This window comes from Lemur catta, chromosome 7 (genome assembly GCF_020740605.2).
Source record: "Lemur catta isolate mLemCat1 chromosome 7, mLemCat1.pri, whole genome shotgun sequence".
Taxonomy (NCBI): domain Eukaryota; kingdom Metazoa; phylum Chordata; class Mammalia; order Primates; family Lemuridae; genus Lemur; species Lemur catta.
In genome coordinates, this window is record NC_059134.1 from 70,981,540 (window position 1) to 71,001,069 (window position 19,530).

Consider the following 19,530-nt stretch of genomic DNA (forward strand, 5'->3'; position numbering starts at 1 on the left):
GATGTTAAAAAAAATGCTTAAGGATATTGCAAGCAAATTGCAAGCAAAGGTATATATCCAGGTCCAAATCCTATGCTTTCACTATTCAATGGCTACCATAGAGAACAAATTACTTGATAATCTATCGCCTATTGCAGTTACTTTCTTTTTGCATTAAGATGCATACAAATTTACTGGGAAAATGTACTACCCAAAATGAATCACTGTTTAACACTGAAGAATTTCTTATGTATATCAGTGCCATAATTTGCAAATTTTCTGTCTGGTTCCTTCACTTCTTTTCCATACCTAACAGATAGTGTCAGGTGACAAATTTGTAACCCAAATACAAAAATCATAGGACAAAGTGTGAGAGCATAAACCCATCAAAATACCTACAAGACTTCATCAATGTGATAAAGCCCTATTGGGTCAGAAATATTTGTGTAACAAATTCCCTAATTATATCCCATCTATTTGAACTACTTAGGTTTATTGTTCTGACTGCATATGACTGTATTTGGTATGGTATAATACTTCAGGCAGACCAAAAGATTGACAACAGAATAAATTCATATTTTTATCACTTATAATTTAATATATTTCAGATTTTTTTATATTATCTTAACCAAAGAATGAGAAAATAGGTCTTTAAAATAGAACAAATAATTGATTGAGATCCAGAAGTACTATATTCATATCTGTAAACTCTCACAGAATTTATCTACAACCCACTTCTCTCTCTCACCTACCCCGCATCTCCATCTGGATATCTAACAAGCATCTAATATATGTCCAAAACTGAGCTCCTGATAGTCCCTCTAAAACCTGTCCCTTCCAAAGCCTTTCCCATCTTGCTCAATGGCAACTTCATCCTTAGCTTCTCAGGCCAGAATCCTGAAGTCATCCTTGACTCCTCTGTATCATTCCACAAACCCAATCAGTCAGAAAGTTCTGTTACTTCTTAACTCAACATATATTCAGAATATAATCACTCCTTACTATCTCCACTGCTACTCCAAGCCACCAAGAACTCTCATTTAGATTACTGTAATAGCCTCTTAAGTAATCATCTATTTTCCACTCTTTTGTATCTCTATACAACTTATTCCCAGCAATAATGAACCAAAGTGATTCCACTATAACATAAGTCTGATCATACCATGCTTTTGTTCAAAATGTTCCAATGGCTCCCCATCTCTCACAGAGTAAAAGCCAAAATCCTCACAGTGAACTAGAAGTTCCTACTTGATCTGGCTTCTGTCATTTTTCTGACTTCATCTCCTGTTATTTCTCTTCATTCGTCTCCAGCCACTCTGGTCTCATCCCTGGTCCTTGAACATTCCAGGAACATTTCTACCTCAGAGTCCTTACACTGGCTGTTCCCTCTGCCAGGAATGCTCTTCCCCCAGAAATCTGCATCATTCCCTTTCTTTATTCAAGTATTTAAGCAAAAATTTTCTTCTCAATGAAACCTTCCCTGACCATTCTATTTAAAATTGCACATACCTCTACCCTAGGCATTCCCTATCTCCCTTTCTTTCTTTTTTTTAATTTTTTTTATTTCGGCATATTATGAGGATACAAATGTTTAGGTTACGTATATTCCCTTTGCCCCACCAGACTCAGACCTTCAAACATGTCCATCCCCCAGAGAGTGTACATTGCACCCATTAGCCACGTATATACCCATCCCCTCCTCCCCTCTCCCATCTGCCCGACACCCAATGAATGTTACTACTATATGTACATTTAAATGTTGATCAGTTAATACCAATTTGATGGTGAGTACATGTGGTGCTTGTTTTTCTATTCTAGTGATACTTCACTTAGTAGAATGGATTCCAGTTCTAGCCATAATAATACAAGAGGTGCTATATCACCATTGTTTTTTGTAGTTGCTTAGTATTCCATGGTATACATATACCACATTTTATTAATACACTCATGTATTAATGGGCACTTGGGTTGTTTCCACATCTTTGCAATTGTGAATTGTGCTGCTGTAAACCTTTGAATACAGATGTCTTTTTTATAGAATGTCTTTTGTTCTTTTGGGTAGATGCCCAGTAATGGGGTTGCTGGATCAAATGGTAGTTCTACTTGTAGCTCTTGGAGGTATCTCCATATTACTTTCCACAGAGGTTATACTAGTTTGCAGTCCCACCAGCAGTGTATGAGTGTTCCCATCTCTCCATATCCATGCCAACATTTATTGTTTTGGGACTTTTTCATAAAGGCCATTCTGACTAGAGACAAGTGATATCTCATTGTGGTTTTGATTTGCATTTCCCTGATGATTAGAGATGTTGAGCATTTTTCCATATGTTTGTTGTCATCTAGAAAAAATAATTCTACGTTTCATATGGAACCAGAGAAGACCCCATATAGCAAAAGCAATCTTAAGCAAAAAGAACAAATTAGAAGGCATCAATTTACCAGATTTCAAGCTATACTACAAGGCTATAGTAACCAAAACAGCATGGTACTGGCACAAGAACAGAGACATAGACCAATGGAACAGAACTGAGAACCCAGATATAAAACCATCCTCATATAGCCATCTAATCTTTGACAAAGCAGACAAAAACACACACTGAGGAAAAGAATCCTTATTCAATAAAAAGTGCTGGGAAAATTGGATAGCCACATGTAGAAGACTGAAACAGGATCTACACCTTTCACCTCTCACAAAAATCAACTCACAGTGGATAACAGGCTTAATTAAACCTAAGGCGTGAAACTATAAGAATTCTAGAAGAAAATGTCGGAAAAGCTCTTATAGACATTGGCCTAGGCAAAGAATTTATGAAGAAAACCCCAAAGGCAACCACAGCAACAACAAAAATAAATAAATGGGACCTGATCAAATTAAAAAGCTTCTGCACAGCCAAGGAAACCATCATGAGAGCAAACAGACAACCTACAGAATGGGAGAAAATATTTGCATGTTACACATCCGATAAAGGCCTGATAGCTAGAATCCATATAGAACTCAGGAAAATCAGCAAGAAAAAAATAAAACAACCCTTTCAAAAAGTGGGCAAAGGACATGAACAGAAACTTTTCAAAAGAAGACAGACTAATGGCCAACAAACATATCTCCCTTTCTTGTTTTATTTTCTCCACAGCATTTATCTTCTAACTTGCTACATAATAATTTACTTGTTGGCTTTTTTTTAATATTGCCTGTTTCCCTCAGCTAGAATGTAAGCTCCTTGCGGGCAGTGATTTCTGTTTTGATCCCTGATGTATCTCCCAGGCTCAACTGGTGCCTGGCACATAGTAAGTGCTGAATAAACACTTGTATGACATTCCGAACTACAAAGCACCAAAGAATGAATGAATATATGCACACACAGAAATACTTTGTGAGGCTGGGTGTGCTTATGCCTACAACCCTAGCACTTTGGGAGGCCAAGGCAGGAGGATTGCTTGAGCCCAGGAGTTTGAGACCAGCCTGGGCAATATAGCAAGACCCCATCTCTCAAAAAGAAATTTTTTTTAATTAGCTGGGTTTGGTGATACGTGCCTATAGTACTAGCTACTGATCAGGCTGAGGCAGGATGATTTCAGGAGGATCACTTGAGCTCAAGAATTCAAGGTTACAGTGAGCTATGATCACACCACTGTACTTCAGCCTGAGTGACAGATTGAAACTCTGTCCTAAAAAAAAAATTGTGTGACATACGTTGCATATGAATAAATATTATCTTGCCTTTATTCTGAAGAGTAAAATTGTATTACAAATTCTAATACTGTAGTATTACTATATCAGAATAATCCTTTTTAATCAACATCTTAAAATGTATTTATAATCCTACTGCACAATATGTGGAGGCTCTCTAGCAGTGTCAAGAGTAAGCCTACCTGGCTGATGCTGGACAAGTTACTTGACCTCTGTGCTTCATCTTTCTCATCATAAAATAAGAATAATAAAACCTAGCTCATAGGAATGATGTAAAGGATTAAATTATGTAAAGGTTGAGTATCCTTTATACAAAATGCTTAGTATCAAAAGTGTTTTGGGTTTCAATTTTTTTTTCAGATTTTGGAATATTTGCATATATATAATTAGATATCTCATGGGTGGGACCCAAGTCTAAACACAAGACTCATATATGCTTCATATACACCTTATACACATAGCCTGAAGGTAATTTTACACAATATTTTTAATAACTTTGTGCATGAAACAAGTTTGTGTATATTAAACCATCAGAAAGCAAAGGTGTCACTATCTCAGCTACACCTTTGCAGGTATGCTTGCATGTGGGAATCTGGGAAGATATAAGATATATTGCAGCTAAAGGGGGCTGGGAGGGTCTTTTTTCCCTTGGGGATGCTGAATATAACTGTGTGCTATGCGCCTTTGTTTTTACTGAGACCCATCACATGAGGTCGGGTGCAGAATTTTCTACTTGTGGTGTCATGTCAGCACTCAAAAAGTTTTGGATTTTGGAGCATTTCAGATGTTGGATTCTCAGATTAGGGATGCTCAACCTGTAATACATTTAAAGCACATTATCACAATGCCTGGACCATAGATAATACTTAGTATATGTTAGCTATTATTATAAAAGAACCTAATATTCATTGAGTGACAAGTAAAACCCTCCAAATTCAGCATTCTGTAATACCTTAATTTCTTTACATTGCAAGCTTACGGAAAGTAAAAATCATATTTTATACTTCCTTTGTATGTGGCATTGTACTGAACATATTAATTCAATAAATAATTGTTTTGTTACTGATGGATTGATTAATTGATGATATATATTATTAAGTCTACTATATATAGATTGCAAAAGCCAGATTACTCAAGATGACCAGAATAAATAAACAGGACTTAAGAAAAGCAAGTTTGTCAATTCTGTCTCCTCATCTTATCACATTAGATATGATATGTATGATACTAAAGTACACTAAAGACTTTTTAAAAATTGTACAACAGAGACACATATATTTTCTAGCAGAAAAAAAATAAGGATAAATTAAAGGTATGGGGGAAAAGGCAAAAAGAAAAGGAAAGCAGAAACAGATGGCAGGCTTTAAAATTGAGGAGCCAACTGATCAAGGCTGTTAGAAGTCACAAGGGAGAACAAAGTACTAACAAAGACTTAGGTTGACAGCTAAGTGTGGAACTCTGTTGGAAAGGCTACTTCTCCAAAAGACCACTTAAAGATAAGCCCAGTTGAGCAAGAGCAATAATAATGGACTCCAAAAGAAGTGTGCAGTTAACCATGGATCACAACAAGCTGGAACACTGGTCTTTTGCAGAAGAGAAACTGCAGAAGAATTGAAATAAAAGCAAAGCAATAGGAGAATAAAATCATAACCATCTTTGAAATATTGATGGACAGAGCTAGTATACATTGGTACATTTGACACTACCAGACACCTGGAAGGAAAAACTAGAACTGAAAGATCCTTAGAAAAAAATTGCAAATTAAGCTTCTGATACATAAATATGCTTTCATTTACTACAAACCCCTACCCATTGCTTTGAAGACATTCCATTTTTTGACCTGATGCTACAAAAGCTCACATTAGTTAATGTGAACTATTCATATGTTCAGAACTTGCCATGTTCATATATATGACACAACTACTTTTTTTTAACTCTTCACAAATGTAATTTCACAGTGTGTAGATATATTTAGGAGGAACAGCGGGAAGGGAAAGTGGAATTGTGCAGAATGTTATTCACAGAAGTGTTACTATGTAAACGTGTACATCTATGAGCACCAGTGCACAAAAAGAAATATGATTTCATCATAAACTATGGCTGTGATAAAACTATTTGAATTTTATGTCCATAACATATCACTCAGAGGAAGAATGACAGACACAAAGGACGTTTCACAATGTGCAGTTCTATATTCTACAAAATATAAAGAAATAAATTCTAGATACATGCCTAATATAGAGATGTGTCAGTAGTAAATCCAAGAAAATGGGTCCTTCTTCAATTTCTGTCCCACTATTTGAGGTTTCCTCCTTTAACTCACTCTTCCCTTCATACTTTGTTCTTTTCCCTTGGGTCTAACTTCCTTCTTTGGGTTACTCTTTCACTACCAGATAAACTCAGACCCCCACTCTACTCTATTAGTTCTTATCATCTGCAACATCTTCCCTTACTGCTCTGGAAATAGTGAATCTTGCAAGTAAATGATGTTACACCACACCTGAGATTTCTGTAATTACCAGAGGTACAAGCATACCCAGGCATTATCCAATTTTTATTGCAAAAGTTTGTGGGTTTCATGGTTTACATGTGTTTAACTCTGTAATCTTCAAGGATGAAAGTAAACAACAAATATATTGATTAAACACATATGTGTATATACATTACATTAATATATTTTGTACATTATTAGATAATAACCAGAAAGAAAGAAAGACAGACATGCAGATTTGACTAATACAACCATTAAGCCCTTGATATATTTAATAAATACTCAAGGCTGTACATCTTTGACCCATCTTTAACTCAATACAATTACTACAGCTTCTATGTAGATCTCATCCCACAGTGTTATACTATATCATAACAACTTAAATCATAAAACCAAATCTTTCTTTTTCTAAGCTCCCTATGCACATCTTCATTATTTAGAACATACTGGACTGCATATGCACACATCTGGGAACTACCTCTCATAAAACATCAAAAACCCTGTGGAAGTCTACCCCCAAAATCAGAAAATCTGCAAAACCCATTCAGAATATTTTCATTGTCAGGAATTAATTTTTTTTGTTCAATAGACTCCATTAATTTTAATATATAGTTATTCTGAATTATACTATCACTAATTCACAGGTCTGCAGTTTTCCTTCTAACCCCTCTGCATTCTTTAGTGGTTGTTTAGATAAAAGGATGACAATGAATCTCAAAGTAATTTTAAAAATGAACTTTTACAGTAATACAAGTGGTGTTTCAAATATCACATATGGAATGCATTTTAAACCAAAAATAAAGGTAATTTAAAATTACTATTATCATCCCTTTATTTTACCTAACACTTCAAGAGACTTATTTTCCAGCCTCTGCTTAAACATGTGCCATAATACAATTCAATTACTATAAATAATTAAAATTTTAAAAATAAAGAGATGAATTTTGTAGTGAAAAACAAAAACAAAAACAACCAACTAATGTGGCAAAAGAATCATGATCCTGTCATAAATTTATCCATTCTATGCCGTATCCTCTATTCTTGAGCAATGTTCTGTCTCCTGTGAAATCCAAGAAATAGTAAAATAAAATTGCGTTTGAATAAAAAGGAATCACCAGATTCATCCTGATTCCTTTCATTTCTCTCTCTCTCTGTCTCTCAATCTCATTCTTCAAATTTCTCTCCATTCTCTTTTTAATTTTTGTAATTATTGATGTTTCCTCATTCTGTATTATTGTTTTAAGAAAAGGAGACAATCATGGTCAAAAATCACAGGTTAAAATTCAAACAATGAAACAGTATTCCTATTAGTAACTTAAGAATGGAACTTCAAAAGAAAGGATTATCTAACCAAAAAAATTAAGGCTCCCATTAGGTCTCATATGAGAAAATAGGTACAAATTTCACCAGTTTATATAAAAAAGAAGCCTTAAAAGTTCACTATTATTAACTAACACTTCTCAAAACCTTTTAAAACTTTACTAGTCTACACCAATTAATTTTCCAGCCTACCCACTCACACGGAAGTTGTACATATTATAAAACAGGGCAATGACATCTTCTTCTGGTCAAACCTAATCTCTCCAACTGAGATTAGATATTTTGTATCACTGAACCAGAAGTTGTCACAACTGAAAGGCAAGTGAGGCCTAGAGAGTTTAAACAATTTGTTCAAGTAATTAGTTACAAATTAGTAGCAGAGTCGGGGCTAGAACCCAGTTTTCCAGACCCCAAAATATCAAAGATTTAGGACTAGAATCCAGATCTCCAAACTTCAAAACACTGAGTGTTATATAGAAGAGAGAAGAAATTCCCCTGGTCCTAAAGAACTCACTAAAAATCTATCGCTGCATATTTCTGTGATGAATATTATGTGATAACAATAATGGAGGCAATTGAAGAGCTAACGTAAACAGAATTTTTTAAAAACCAATTTGGTTAATCCCAAATAATTTAAAGAACTAATGCTACCAGAATTTTTAAATAAATAATTTGGTTACACCCAAATAATTCATGTATGCTTCTGGCATACCTAATGTGATTAATTTTCCCTCCTGGATCTATACCTTCTGAATTAGATTGGCTTAAGGTCAATATTAAAATAAACTGGCATTCTAAAAAACTAGCAAGCAGTGGGAGTAGAGATGATAGTAGAAATAGGGAGAGAGGCATCCAGGCTAGAAACATGCTGGCTGTCAAGGGAAAATCATTCCAGAATTAGAAAATTGTTGTACCCAATCCTCAAGACATAAACCACACATGTTTGATAGAGTTAGCTAAAATTATAAGTGAAATCCTTCACCCACTTCCTCTATACTCCTACCTTTAAATGACTAAAACTTCATTTCAAAAGGTGGGTAGTAGGAATACAGGAAGAGAAAGCAAATGGGAATCAGGTTTCAAAATCACAGCACTCTTACTAACACTAAGAGTTTCACATGATCTCCATGAGGTTAAAGTGAAGAAAATGAGGGAAGATTCCTCATGGTCATCAGTGAAACCCATGACTGCATTCTGCAGACCCAGCACAGGTCAATTTAAATCTCCCCCAGGCAATCGTTGAAAATGGGGAAAACCTACTGCACTACTGATGGAACATTTCAGACTTCAAAACTGACAATTTTATCTTTTTAACCCTCACAAAACTTAAAAGAAGGGAAGGAAGGGAAAGCAGAGAGAGCTGGAGGGGGAGCAAGTAAGAAGGAAAAAAGAGGGGGGAAAAAGGAAGGGAATAGTAAGGGGTGCTATCTTTTCAGAAATTAAAATCTTATAAAGCAATCTACAAAAGAATATTTTATAACAAAAAAATTCAAGTTGTTAGTTACAGAGTTATTGAAGATGTTGGTATTTGTTGCTAGGAAAAGAGGATTTCACTTTTTAAAATATAGTAGTAATAACTATATCATTAGGTTTTAGCCTTATTTTCTTTTTATGGTATGTATACTGCATCAAGAGAGGGATAAAGAAGAAGAATGAAAAGTAAGTAGATAGATGAAAACTGAAGGAACCAGGGTAAGGCTCTTTGTTGTTACCTTCTTACTGTCCAACCACTCAAAACTGTAATGTTAATTTACTTTGTTGCTTAAATATCAGTTCCCAGGTACACAAGGACAAAACAAAATAAATGTGAATTTTCTCCTCCACCAAAAATTTCAACTTAAACCCAGTTGGTCAAAGAAGGAGTGAAATTGCTCACACTAGGTACCAGCGAAAATATTTTGTCACAAAAAGAGCTAAACATCAAATAGGCATGGAAACCATATAAGTAATCAGCATTTTTTATCAGAAGAGAGGAATAAATGATTTCACTATATTAAGAAGGAAAAAAATAGCCTTTTATAGACATCCTAAAGTAATACTTATTGTTTTCCTTTTAATGTTATTATTATTTTATTCCAGCACATATGACTCTGCCCAAGCATGTGGAATCACACCTCTATTGTTTGTTTTAATTGTCTACAGCAAAGAAGTCATTTTACTTTAAATTTGGCAAGTTGGATGTGCCTTCTATCTCCTCCATAATCAGAAAATATAAATAAGTGTTTAAATGTAATGTTTCTTTTAATAAAATATTACTTTAAAACTCATTAGAAACTGATAGTGCACCTTTCAATAAAGAGACAAAATAAGCTCATCAAGACTCTATGCCCGGTTTCAAACTATTGGGAGGAGTGTAAATTGGTGCACCCTTTCAGGAAGGCAACTTGGCAACATGTATCAAAATCATTAAAAATACTCTTTGAACCAGATATCTAGGAATTTATCCCACAGAAACAATCATGTTGATATTGAAAGATTTATATATTAAATATATTCATTAAAGTATTGCTCATGATAGAGAAAAAATTAAAACCTAAAGGTTCAATAGTTAATATTAACACATTTAATATTTATTCAACAAATATGTGTTGAGTGCTTGCTACATGTTAGGCATTATGGATTAGTTAAACTAAAAATATATCCTTAAAGTAAAATATAATGCATCAGTTTGAAAAATCATAGGATCCCAAATTGTTTTACAAATTAAGTACAATTCTACTAAATCACAAATAGAGTTTTGAGGGTGGGGGTAGAGGAAGACACTTGATAAAAATTATTCTAAAATTTATCTGTAAAAAAAATACTTCAGAATAACCAAGACAATTTTTAAAGTAAGGATAATTCAATCAAAAAACAAAATTTCACCAGTTAAAATCTGCCAAATGAATAGGCAAATTAATTAAACAAAAGAAGTTGAAAAACAAACCCAAATATCTATAAGAACTTAGTCTATCAAAATTATAATGTTTAAAAGATGAATTATATGGCTAATATTATCGAGGCAATTGGTTCTCTATATCCTAACTGCATATCACACAACAAAATGAATTCTAGATGGATAAGAAAATTAAAGGTAAAAAAATAAAACCATGATAATATTATAATAAAATATATATAAATGTTTACATAATGTTGGGTGGGAAAGACATTTCTAAAAGTGACACCAAAGGCAGAACTCCAAAAGGAGACAAGTAAAATTTTAGATTTCATGAGAGAGATTTGATTTTCCAAAAATTTTAATTAAAAGGCAAAATGACAAAATTGGAAAAAGTCTGCATCATATACAACCAAGGGCTAATATTTTTAGCATAGAAAGATCTCTTGCAAATCAATAAGAATTAACTGCTCATTAGAATAATGAACAAAACTTTATGCTGGGCTGTTGTTCATTCATTTGATCCTTGCAAAACACTGATGACATAACTAATATTATTATCCCCATTTTATAGATAAGGAAATTGATGCATTGAGAAATGAAGTCAATACACAAGTTTACAGAGCTGTTAAGCAGTGATGATAGAGCCAAGATGCAAACCCTGTCATCAATAGTTGGACTCCCTCACAAACTACCTCTCAGAGGATATGAGTAAGAAATTTATTTTAAAAAGGAATGCAAATAGACAAATGAAAAAAAATTCCTCTTCACTACTAATTAAAGAAATGCAAATTATATTAACAATAAGATACCATTTCTACTTGTCATATTGGCAATGATTAAAAATAATGATAATAAATGTCAGCATGGATGTGGCCAAAAGAGTACTCTTATGCACTGCTAATAAGAGTAAACTGGTTCAACTTTTCTTGAGGGCATTTTGGCAATATGGATCAAATGCCTTTAAAAAGGAATTACCCAACAATTCATTTTTAAGAATTTAAACTAAGAAATAATCACAGGTATGTGCAAATATTGAGCTATAAAGGAATTTATTGTAAAGTTATGAATAATAATGGAAAATCAGAAATGACCTTACTATAGATAATCAGCTAAGCTATGAAATGTCCACAAATAGAATAGTATGCAACTATTAAAAATAATAATGTAAAAGAACATGTGGTATAATAGAAAATATAAATGATATGCTATACTGTTAGATAAAAAGGTAGATTATAAAATATTTGTTACCATACATGTTTTTGTTTAAAATGTGTATATACACATTAGACAGATAGAAAGATAGAGACAGACATAAAAATTTTAATACCAGAAATATGCATACCTTGATATTACAGTGTTATATCTGGACAAAGCAAAAAAAGTTTTTTTCCTTCTTTTTCTTTATTTGTATATTGCCTAAATTACTTATATGCAATTTCTGCTACTTTTGTAGTAAATAATAAACTTCATTGTTAAAAAGAAAGGTATGTAGAAGATTTAATAGCATAGGGAAATTTTCATGATATGTTAACTTTTAAAATGTAGCTTGCAAAACAGTATGTGTAGTAAGATCCCATTTTTCTTTTAAAAAATATGTGTATCTAAATAGAAAACTTCAAGGATATAATCAGCATAAACTTTCAGAGATATCTTGAAATGTCATTACAGGTTTTTCTTAAGTCTCTTTTTTATAATTTCTTATTTTCTCCAGTAACCACAGTTTGTTTTTTAATCAGCAAAAAAATAATGAGAAAGACTATATTTTACCTTTTTCTCCAAATCCATTCTACCAACTAATTATTTAACAAGCCCATAATTATGGCTAAAAGCAAAAAATAACATACTGACTTCTTACTGCCAAAACAGATATAAACAAATATGATAGCTTTTCTAAGAAAAGCAAATCTCATAAATGTATTGATATATTCTGTGCAATTGATCATAAATTTTATTTAGTGATGAAACCCCTTACATGTACTATATTAAGCTGCAAATTAATCCTAAAAGGCAATCAGGCAAATCACCTTGACATGTGCCCATCTATTGATAGATAGGCAGATATAGTAAAATAAGACAATTGCAAAATGGTTAAAGAGATTACAAAAACAAAAAATGCCAAGACTGGTTATCAATATAGAAAGACAAAAAAAAAATGAACAGGGATCAATTATTTGGCAGTGTGGCATTGTCAAAAAGTCCTGGCCCTGATTCCTAAATGTGATCTTGAGCAAATCAAATAATCTTGCCAAGTTTTAGATTTGTTGGCTTTAAACTTACAGTAAAAAATTAGATTCTTTACCTTAAAAAAGAAGTGTTAGGGCTTATAAAATTACAGTAAAAAATTATACAAATGTAAAGAATTTTCATATGACTAAGCTAATATAAGCCCTGGTGTACCTCAAAAATTATTGTTTACTTAATTAAACACAGATGAAGGTGGTAATGACATGAGACAAAAAGAGAATTTTAAAAAGAAAGAAGGAAAATAAAGAAAGAAAAGAGCTGACATCCTTGATAGCAGAGAATGTCTTCTTCAGGAAAGAAGGCCCAGGAAAACTTAATAGCTTTTTCCTATTCCAGAAAAAGAACTAGGGACCAAATTTCTGAATTTTGGCTGCTAGTCCCAAGCCTAACTAATCACCCAGTTGCACTTCTCCACATGGAGAAGCTGATATAGCATCAACAAATTCTTTATCAAAGTCAACACTTTTTGACACTGAAAAAATTAAAAGTGTTGTAATCTATAAATGGCCCAGCCTATTCTGTTAAAACTTTATCCCAGTTGACACTATGTTTATAAGTATACTCAAGAAAATTTTTCTTTACGTCCACTGCAATTTCTTAAGTCATAAATATTTTCTTCCACCTCTAGAAAGTTTTCTTCTTATAATTTTTCACATTATAGTTATACACATTCTTCATGAAAAATATACATAATATAGTTAGTTTCATTGTTTTCCCCACTAAGGGAGAAATCTTTTATTTTTTAAGTACAAAAGTCTACTCCCCTATATCAACTTTCACCTCCTTAAAATTTCACCTTCTTTCCCCACGCTCTCCCCCAACCCTAACACATACACACACAAAAATACATATGTACACACACACACACAGTCACACACAGACACAATGCCAAACTTATAAATATAAATATTTAAACATAAAATCACCTAAGGGTGACACTAAGTTGTAAGCTGTTTCTTAAAAAGTTTGTTAAGGTAATGAAGCAAAGCAATAGACATTCTAATCAAAGTCTGATAATTTTTTCTCTAAGTCAATGTTATTAACCAAAATAATAAACTACCACTACAATGAGCCAATTCTCAGAGGTAATCATTACAAAAAAGAAGTAAAAGTCTTAAAAAGCAAAAGTCTTTGTCTATCAAAATATTTTCTCATTACAGGATCTCTGGATATCCCAGGGTTGCTTCTCTACCAACCATTATCAAAACATTCAGAAAATACCTTTGTCAAACAGTGTCACTTCAGCTCATAAATAACAACATATCTTGCACCTGTACACAAAAAGAACAGACTAAATGTTTAATCAAATACCTCAACTACAGGAATTAACTTCTTCCCTTTGTCCTTTGGTGGCCACAGTATCTTCATTGGAAGCCTCTATTGCTGTCATTATTTCTAATTGAAATCATCCTCTAACTCCACACCCTTCCACGAAGGAAACATAGCTTTTATCTTTGTCTTGCACATGCACACTACAGTGGGGTGTGGGGAGAGACTAAATTGCTATTTGTGCTTTCAATAATAAAATAGCAAGTAAGTGGTGCTCACTGTTATAGGATACGAAGTATGTTCAACACCCAAATCAGCTATTGAACAGAACTACACTGTTAACTGCTACCCTATTTGCCTAACACTGTATTTTCAAAAAACAGAGAAAATTTCACACCTTGCAGGAGAAAACTGAGGGTAAAGAGATGCTATATTTGATACCTCACCTGAAGCTTGTGTCCATTCTGAATAATATACTGCACTTTTTGGTGTTTCTGTGTTTAGGTCCAAGAAATGGAACTAAAATGAAGTTGCAGCATTCAACGTGAAGTCATTGTCAACTTCAGGGCAGTTGTACTAGTTGTACCAATAATGGCAGAGTCAAGATTTGAACACAGGCAGACTTAACTTGGATGACAAAGCTCTTAACCACCACTTAATCTCTTAATCACCATAAAAGAACCTAATTGAGACTTTTTTCCTCCTTGAAATTACTCCCTTAATTTCATGTATAATTAGAAATATACATTGAGATTCATTGCTGTCTCCCTGAGAAATGTAGCTATGGACGTTAAAATCAATACAATGGTGTTTTGGCTAATTATTGTATTAACTTGTACCCTTTGATATAAGAAATTTAGCAAACAATGCACTCGTGATTCTATGAATCATGAAAAAGAGGTTTATTTAACAAGAACTGTGCCTTCCTTCATAAATTTTTTAAAGTTCATTCTTTTAGGATTAATTTGGCCTGAATATAGAGTTCCTTAGACTCTTCCACACTTATATCACTACAATTCTCCATAGATCCCTCGTACAACAATATCCCTATAATATAGCAAAGAGGAGAATCAGAAAGTAAGCAAAATCCAAAACAGATAGCCAAAGTAATACATTAAAGTGTATTTACTTTCCTTAAAAGAAAATTTCTCAGCTCAGAATCTATTTATTCTTACTTAAACATAATTGTATTATAGCACTTTTAATTATTTGAGGATCACACCTAGGTTTAAATCCTGTTTCTACCATAACTAATATAATCTTGGTCAAGTTCCTCAACTTCTCTGAGTCTAGGTATTTTTTATCTTTACAATAGGTCACCTTGATGGATTGTTGCAGGTATAAACCCAATAGACACATGTAAAGTTCTTACCACAGTGCCTAGTATATACTAAGTGCTCAATAAATAGTAATTTGATATCTTTAAAAGAGAACTAATTACAATTTAAGGAATTATTTTGAGAAGTAAATGACATAACTTATGTGAAGGCACCTACATTGGTGCTGTACAACAAAAAGGAGCTCTATAAAATGTTAGTTTTCCTTCTTATCTAATTTAACAGCCCATAGATGAATGGAAGTATCAGCTTATAGACATATGGGATGAGGATTGATATTGCTAAAGGCAAAAACACTAATTACAGAGAAATGACAACTTAGAGTCTGAAGACAAAGGCAAATACAGGAAACCCAAAATGCAGATACAAGAACTTAAAAAGCATAGTAGTTTGTGGGGTGGGGGGTCGGGGCACTCAATATAGGAATAAATAGCCTTAACAGACCCTCAACTCAAGGACCAGCTCAGGAATCAGATGTTCATAGTGACAACTGAGCCATCAAAACAAGCTGTTAAAAAATTAGATTTAAAAATCAGAAGATAAAACTATATGATACAATCTAAACTGTATATTCATTATACCAAAATATTAACAGGAGGTATCCCTGGTAATAAAATTACAGGTGATTTTAATTACCTTCTTTAATCTTTCTAAACAATAAACTGTTTAGAAAACAAGAACGTATAGTTAAATTGTAAAAATAATGTTGTTGCTTAAAGAAGTCTTTAGAAATCTAAGAAATATATGAATGTGTAATATATTACCCCATTCTGTATTTAGTCCCTTGTTCAAATCACCTCCATTGATTCTAGAAGAATAAAGTAATTACAATAATGTAACATATGTGAAAAAATTGATTAACTTGTAGCACAATAAATTCACTTGAAAAGAAAAAATGCTAAAAGTAGCTTCATCTTGGAGGTACTATTTTAAATAGCAATCAATATCAACACAAAGCTTATAAACTTAAAACGGGAAACACGATTACCTCTATCTTTGCAACAATTGTGACACACCCTTATTTTTAGGGCAAAAAATGTTTAAACAACTCTAGGAAAAGAGCAAAATAAACTGAAAAAATGGATGTTTCAAGAAGCATTGCCATAAGTAAAATTGTACCTTTTTACCTTCTAAAATAGACATAAAAATGCTTTAGGTAAACTTAGGATATTACTGTGTAATCACTGACATGGCACAGATGAAAAAGAAAACTAAGAATGGCAGCAGAGAAAGCAAAGCAAAATTTCCGAAACGAACCTATGGCAAATTTCTTTCCTTTCTGATCTATAATATACATCTCTCTTTGGAATTGTCCCACTTGAATATCATGTACAATTAGTAGAGAACATGCCAGAGAGCTATCCCGCAGATCCTAGAGGACTTTTTCGTCCAGAAAAAGTACAACTTCCTGTTTCTTCATTCACCAGAGTTCTAACTTTAAAAGAGTGAAAAGCAGAAGAATAAAAATGAACAAAGTACTGGGACACTGTAAACCCTCAATTACTTTAAGCATTGATATTATTATCAGTAGTAAAAGTACAGTACTAGCAAATATTTGAGATGGACTAAATGAAACACAGTCACATAGGTAATCTGTGGCAGAATCAGGACTAGAATTTAGATTATGTACTTCCCTGTTCCCAATTAACATTCAATTCACCCTTTCCATTCAATTTCCCCCAAAACTTGACATCTCCAGATCTAATAATTGTCCCTTTAGCTAACTCAGCTGTGATTATTTCATTTCTTTACTTGGACTCTCTCAGTGGGTTAAAAGCAATGCACACCATTTTTATCAGAGACATCTATATTTTGTAATAAAAGGAGGGTAAGCCTAAATCACGCCTATAATATGTTTTCTAAAGTACATTTTCTCCTTGGAAAACAAACAAAAATGCTCTTTAGGTGTGCTTTGCTCTCAGTAGTGTCATTATTTTCAAGTCTTATTTCCATCACTTAGAAGAAAAACTTCAGTAAACAGAAAGGTAAAGAAAAAATAAATTAAAACAAATATCTTTCCTTTATTATTATGTTTGGAAGCATATTTTAATCCATTTTAAACTGGATACACCCAAGTCTTAGAAATGCAAACTCCTATGATCACAAGAGACTGAGTTTTTCATGATGCTTAAAGGAAAGAAAGGCATAATAAGTAAGTTTCTGGTTCTGATTCATTTTTTGCACTTTTGAATTAATTAATGCTGTGGAAATACCAGGCAATTGCTATATCATTTGTGACTGAATTGAGTCCAAAGGAGAAACATATGTAAAACATTATTTAATTAAAATTTTGCATTTTTTTTTCTCTTCCACTTCCTCTCCTACTAGCTAATAGTCATTCAAATTAAGAGGATAGATTCATGTTTGTCACTGTTGAATTGCCTTGGGCCACTTTAGTATGTTCAGAGATCTGTAGTATCTGGAGCCATGTTGTTCTCTGGGGTCAACCCCTTCAGTATGGCTCTCAAGTTGCTGGCCTTATTTCAAAACCGTCTTTAGCAAAATCTAAAACTCATAGGAAGACTCTGCTTATATTGGTATGCATATGGCTCTTGAGGAATACTAGCAGAGATTTTTTTTTTTTTGTCCTCAAACATGTGGTTTTGCATTTATCTTGGGAAGTGGGTTAATAATAAGAACTGGAGGAGAAATCTATTCAACTTAATAATTTTATTGCAATGCAGGAAACACAAAGTTTCCTTATTCTAAGTTAAGAACAACACATTGCACCACATTGGAAAACCTTTTTTTGTTTTTGGTACTTTAGTTTTGGTCATAAAACATAAAATCTGATCATGTCAATATTCTGATTAAAATCTTAAGTCGTTGGATTTCTTGGTATGTATACAATACCCATTAATAATCTGATTCCACCTTATTTTTCTATTCTTATTTCCTGACTCCTATACACATACTTAGCAACATAAGACTTGATCTGTTCTAACTATTCTCTGTTGTTTGTTCTCTAGTCATTTTTGCCTGATTTCTGTTCCTAGAGCTTGCAAGCCTCTTTCCAATCTATGGCCTTTAAAACTACTGTTCCCTCTTATGTCTCCTCATCACCAAATTATATACCACTTATCATTTATGTCTTAGCTTTAATATCACAAATGCAAAGTCACTATCCATGATCCCAAACCCAAGTGAGGTCTCCTTTTTCTTTCATAGTGTTTACTATCTTATAATTAAATATTTATTTAATGCCTTCCTCTTTTATGGACTGTGAAATCCTAGAAAAAGGAACAACATACATTTTAGTTCACTACTGTATTCCTCACCCATACATACTTCACACTCAATGGATTTAGGAGATTCTCTCATTTTCAAAACATTCATTATGTGATCATCAAAATTACACAGGAAATGAAAGGCAACAAAATATAAATATATTCACTAATGAACTTACCATTTCTAAAATTAGTCCTCACTCAAATATGCCTGACAGATTAATTTAACCTGTATCTCATCCATTTGAGTTAATGTCTTTGTATCTTTGATAACCACTGCTCAGTGGTTTCCAACTTGTCTGCACACTGAAGTCACATGGGTACCTTTAAAAATTATTGATGCCTGAGTCTTATTCCCAAAGATTGATTTAATTGGTTGAAATGTAGCCTAAGCATAGGAATACTTTTAAAAATTGCCATATACCTGTAACTTTTTTTCAGCTAAGGTTGAGAATCAGGCTAGCCAAATGTTGGATATTGCATTGTGGAATATTATAACCAATATTCAAAATAAAAATGTAAGGTGTCTGCAAAATGAACTTACAAATTGCAAAAGATGTAGGATATTTCATTAAGTAACCTCAAACCATTGACAAATCAAGAATCTGTGGTTAGACTACATAAACACTGGAAAACCAAAAACTGATAGGAACAATAGTTGATATCGTAGATTATTCAAAAGAGAATTATTTGAATATAAAAACCTTAAGCAAAGTCCTTAGGAATTTTGTTTGTAAAAATGACTCTTGTTATGATGGTGCTATAATGTGAAAAGTGGTTGTGTTATCGCAACATTTGACATGAAAAGTTACTCTTAAAAAAAAATTAATTCATTCTTCTAAGAATTAATGCATAGTTAGAATTACAAATGAATGCTACTAAGTATATAAACTTATTTTTATTAATTTTAGTTTCCATTTTAAGGTTGAGTCAAAATGAAATCATTTTCCATTGCTTACCATGAAATTTTGATGTCTAGCCACTTAGTATATTAAAATATAAATGATAATCCTTATACCACATGACCTTGGTAAAGATGCAGATACAGTTCTACTTTTTTCCTTCATATTTTTATACTATTGGTTTCATTGCCTTGC